The following is a 5,588-nucleotide window of genomic DNA, read 5'->3' as shown; positions in this document are numbered from 1 at the left end:
GATAAACTTCCGTGACACGCCTTCTTCCGTGGAGGCGGTGCTTGTATTTGATAGACGTTTGAGTGACCAATAAAAACGCTGTTTAAATTATTCGCTGTCAAATATTATCGAAAACATGTACACGGTGTATGCGAACATATTCTTGTTGTACAGGTTTTATGGCATTATTACAAATTTATTTTATAGATATAAAATATTTGATATCAATGTATAATATGACTAAATAATAATATAGGTGTGTTCGACTTCATGCAGCGCTGTGCAGATCGATCGGCGCTGGTTTTGAAGCAGTGCATGCCGGTTAGAATTTTTGTCCGACTTGAACCCTTAGACATTTTATCTATATTATATATATATATTTTTAAATGTTTTTTTATTTATTTTTTATTAATGCTTACAAAACTTTTACAACAATAGCCAGGAGGTATATTAAAACAAACGACAACAACAAAAGACAAAAAGAAAAAGGAAAAAAATAAGAGAAATAAATAAAGTTTAAATAAAAATATCAAATTGTTTACATATTTCAATACACTTTACAGCTTTCTTGTTTCTCACATTGGAAATTGTTCTTAGGTATTGCTGAACCTCTGAACCAAAAAATAATGGTTTATAACCACCATACTTACATTTATGAATGCTAAACTTTGCCAACAAAAGCAGCAAATTAATCAAATTATATTCCTTATGAAGAGACATGTCATAACTAAAAAAACCAAGTAAAACATTTTCAAAACAAAGTTGAAAGCTGGAAATGATATGATCTCTAACATGCATGCAGAAATCTGACCAAAAACAAGTCGAGTAGGGACAACTCCAAAATAAATGAAAAAATGTTTTCACCTGCAGACCCCAGAATGTACAAAATATATCAACATCACAATTAATTCTCTACAATAAAATAATTAGTGGGGTAGTACTTAAAGTTTGAAGAAAATTTATTTGATTTTATTCATGATTCAATATTTATGGGGTAATTTCCAAATTTTGCACCATCTCAGTCCAGCCACACAGCTATTCCAAAAAGTTATAGTAGGAGAACTAGAAACAAAATCCCTTTGACAGAGAGCCCGGACATGTCGATTAACCCGACCAACTACAGTGTCAGCAGGATCCAAAAACTGCAAAGGAGACTGAGGACAATTACTTTTAAAGAGCATCCTTAACTACAGCATAATCTTTAGGACGAATTGGGATTTTAAATTTAGACAAATTCCGAGTCAACAAAAGTCCAGCTTGGTTAAAAAGTTAGCTCACCAAAATTATTCAAAAACCATTGCTCACAAAATAATGACTTAGATTTATACAAAATATGATTATTCCAGATACAACACCTGTTTGGCAAGAAATTGTTTATAAATCAGATTCCAAGAAAGCAGCATCTGTTTGTGAAAATTAGATAACTTATCAGAAGTTTGGCAATGCTGTAGTCATAGTAAAAGAAGATGAAGACCACCAACCTGTGAAAAAAATAAAATGAGGTTTAACATTCCAAATACACGTTGGCTTTCAAAAATTGCTTGATCCAGTTAATTTTATGATTTAAAAGTATGGTTAAGAGTGGTAAAATCCAGAAAGTTCAGACCTCCATTTTCAGTTGTGTTCATCACCACAGATTTCCTTATGTAATGGGTCTTATTTTTCCCATAAGTAATTGAAAATTATTTTATTAATAGTTTCACTGTAATGGAGTTGGCTGCTGGCAATGAAGATGACGAACCCAAGTGCAGTTTATTTACAAATGTGATAACTAATAACCCTAACTACAAACGTGAAACAAATGAACTTGACTATGGCTAAACTTGACAAACATGACTTGATATAAACGTGGCCTGACAAACATCTACAATCACATTCAATACCGGACAATGGCAAACATGAGGGCTTAAATACTAGACATGGGAAACATCAACCAATGAACAGACAGAACTAATAAGAAACAATAAATCAATGAAAACATGACAAATGAGCATGGAGGGAAAACATGAAGTCACATGACAAGGGAACAGGAACTAAACTTCTCAAAATAAAATGACATATCCCCCCAACTAAGGGGCAGCTCCCGACGCCCCAACATATAAACACATAAAACATGACAAATTCAAAGTTCTGTAGGGAGCTGGGGGGGGGGTTGTCTTGAGGCATGGGACCAAGGCAGAGTCTGTGGGGGGGCAGAGCCATGGAAGGTGGAGCCATGACAGGATCGAGGGGCGGAGCCATGGAACTTGGTACCCAGAGAGTAGCCGAAGACTCGAAGGGCCAGGGTGGAGCCGATGGCAAGGCTGAGCTGGGGGAATTGAAGACTGAGGTGGAGCCGGTGGGACCGAGGACCAAGGTGGAGCCGTAGGGAAGGAGGTCCCCGGTGGAGCCGACAGATCGGAAGGACAAGGCCCAGCCAGAGGATCGGAGGGACAAGGCGGAGCCAGGTGACCAACAGACCAAGGAGGAGCCGGAGGGACAAGGGACCCTGGCAAAGCTGACAGGCTGAAGGACTGCAGTGGAGCCGAGGGAACGCAGAGCTGAGGCAATGTCGAGGGACCGACAGGCCGAGGTGAAATCCAGGGCTCAGAGGGTCCAGGCGGGGTCGGAGGGCCGAAAGTTCCCCTTGCCTGTTCAGAAGAACTAAGGGTGGGTATAAGGGTGGGAACAATCTCCAGGTCCAACTGCTCAGGTGTGGCTGCGATGTGGAGCAGGCTGAGGCATTGCTGTGACGTGGCATGGAGCAAAAGATAGCACTAGCTCAGCGACCATGACTAGGAACTCTGGTTTGGCAGCCATGTCGTGGAACTCTGGCTCGGCATCCACCTCCCCCACAGTGAACGTGGAACCAATGATCTGTAGGGCGAGGTCGATATATTGAGCCAGGCTGAGGGAACTGCGACCGCCAGGCATCAAAAAAAGAAATCGACTCAAAACAGTCTTTGAGGGCAACCTCATTAAAGTCCACCTGGCAGGCTAGACCGCAGAAGTCCTCAACATAGTCCTCCACATAGTCCTCCAGGGGACGATTCCCCTGACGTGGGCACAGAAGTAAAACTGCTGGGTTCATGGCTGCTCAAGTATTCTGTAATGTGTGCTGGCAATGGCAATGATGAAGACAATGATATGAAGATGAAGAACCCAAGTGCAGTTTATTTACAAACGTGATAACCAATAACCCTAACTACAAATGTGAAACAAAACATAAACATGAACTTGACTACGGCAAAAACCGTGGCCTGACAAAAACACATGGCCTGACAAAAAAAAACCTCTACAATCACATTCAATACTTGACAATGGCAAACATGAGGGCTTAAATACTAGACATGGGAAACATCAACCAATGAACAGACAGAATTGATAACAAGATAATTAAACAATAAACCAATTAAAACATGACACATGAACATGGAGGGAAAACATGAAATCACATGACAAGGGAACAGGAACTAAACTTTTCAAAATAAAAGACATGAATCAACAAAATACACATTACATTTACAAATATTATTATTGACCGCCAGGGAGCGAGCTCCATATGTAAGTCTTGAGATACCTTCTGCCTTTGTAATCAGTACTCTCCCCTTAAGAAATAAGTCTCTCATTAACCATTGATTACATTTTTCTTTGTTTTATCAATAATTGGGGAAAAGTTAAGCTCACACCTATTATCTTCATTTTTCACAATCGTTATGCCTAAATAAATGATTTCATCTTTTATAGGAATATCACAAATGGATGATAATTCACATTGCTTAAGGGACATTAACTCGCACTTATTAATATTCAGGGATGGATGCATGGATAATATTAATAGCTATAGGTATTTGTTCTGCATTTTTTAAAAGGAGAGTGGTATCGTCTGCTAATTGGCTAATGATAATTTCACTACCTGCAACTGTAATACCCTTCAATGGACTTTGTTTAATAGAATTTGTAAGTAGTTGTGAACAGATTAAAAATAGGTATGGAGAAATGGGACATCCCTGTCTAATACCACGATTAAGATTAAATCTGGGTGAGGTGCCAGAATGCAACTTGATCGAACAATTGCCACTGGAATATAGACTTTTAATAGTATTTTTTTTTAAATTACCAAAACCAAATTTTTTAAGGGCCAAATGTATAAATTGATGTTCGATTGTATCAAAGGCCTTATGAAAGTCTAGAAACAGGATGAAGCTCTCATCTGAATACAGGTGAGAGTAATCAATAAGATCTAATACCAAACAAATATTATTTGAAATATGTCTATTACTCATAAAACCTGACTGTGTATCATCAATAATGGAGTCCAACATTTTTTAATTCTGGCAGAAAAAAATAGAGGCTAAAATTTTATAATCATTGTTAAGCAGACAAATTGGGTGCCAATTGTCTAAAAATAATGTGTCCTTTTTTGGTTTGGGTATTAAGGTAATTAAACCTTGTGCAAGGGTGGGCAGGAGTTTTCCATATTCTATACTTTGAGAAAAATATTTATAAGAAGAGGAACGAGTTCTTCTGAAAAGCATTTATAGAATTCCGAAGTCAAACCATCCACACCAGGGGATTTGTTTAACTTAAGCTTCCCAATTGCTCGTAGGACTTCCTCTAAATATATAGGATTATCACAGAGTTCTTTTTTGTCTTCACTTACAAATTTGGTATTAGTGAGACTATACAAGAAATCTAATGTATCCCTTTCAACAAATCTTGACTCACAGAGTTGGTTTTGAAGGGTAATAAACTCAATTTTTTCATTGTCTGAAAAATTGGGAGATGATATCTGAGTGAGAGCTGAAATTTTAGAAACAGCTATTTTCATCTAATTTTCTAGCATTAGACAATAAATGTCCATATTTTCTTAAGAATTTGCTAACTTCAAATTTAAGTAGTTCCCAATTATTAAAATAATCATTACTAATCTGAGCTATACTCCAATATTGTTTAATCAAGGCGCAAATGGTCACCTTTACAGATTCATGTTCCAGAACTGAGCTATTAAGCTTCCAGTAAGAGTTATAATGGTTAGTGGAAAAGGAAGATTGCAAAGCAGTACTGACTAAGACTGCTTTATGATCTGTCAATGGCATGGGAAAAATACTGACAAAAATTTTTTCCTTCTGTAAGCTACAAGAGGTTAACCAGTAATCAATATGAGACATGACAGTACACACTTTATTATTCCAAGTGAAGGATTTCAAACCAGGGAATTTTTCTCTCCAAATGTTTATTACTCCAAATATCTGCATAAAGGCCTTCAGTGTGGTACTGGAAGAAGATAAAGCACAAAGGGTCCATCTGTCAAGAGCATTATCCAAAGTGATATTAAAATCTCCTCCGATTAATAAGAGTGAATTTGTGAATTTCGATAAACAGTGTGTTAATCGACTCTCTAACCTCTGAAACAGAACATAATTTTCACTTTTCGAGTTGTACCCATAAAAGTTAACTATAAGTATAGTCAAAAGATCTAATTTTGTAACCAAAAAAACATAGTGACCAGTGGGGTCTCCCTCAGAATACAAAATATCCCCAGTAAATCTATTTTTTAAAATTGCTACCCCAGCCTTACGCTCAGACACACGAGCAAACCAAATATCATTACCCCATTGTGTTTTCCA

The 5,588-nt window shown here is 37.4% G+C and overlaps 1 protein-coding gene across 1 annotated transcript in view; it reads right to left on the bottom strand.

Moving 5' to 3' along the window:
* dhx58 (DEXH (Asp-Glu-X-His) box polypeptide 58) overlaps positions 1–2,377 on the bottom strand; it is a 61,501-nt gene extending 59,124 nt beyond the window's left edge. The window contains exon 1 of the mRNA XM_051715575.1: positions 2,374–2,377. The gene's annotated coding sequence lies outside the window, so the exon portion shown is untranslated. The remainder of the gene's footprint in view (positions 1–2,373) is intronic.
* Positions 2,378–5,588: the final 3,211 nt, after the last annotated feature.

Source organism: Myxocyprinus asiaticus, chromosome 14 (assembly GCF_019703515.2).
Source record: "Myxocyprinus asiaticus isolate MX2 ecotype Aquarium Trade chromosome 14, UBuf_Myxa_2, whole genome shotgun sequence".
Taxonomy (NCBI): domain Eukaryota; kingdom Metazoa; phylum Chordata; class Actinopteri; order Cypriniformes; family Catostomidae; genus Myxocyprinus; species Myxocyprinus asiaticus.
This window is presented reverse-complemented; position numbering and strand designations above follow the sequence as displayed.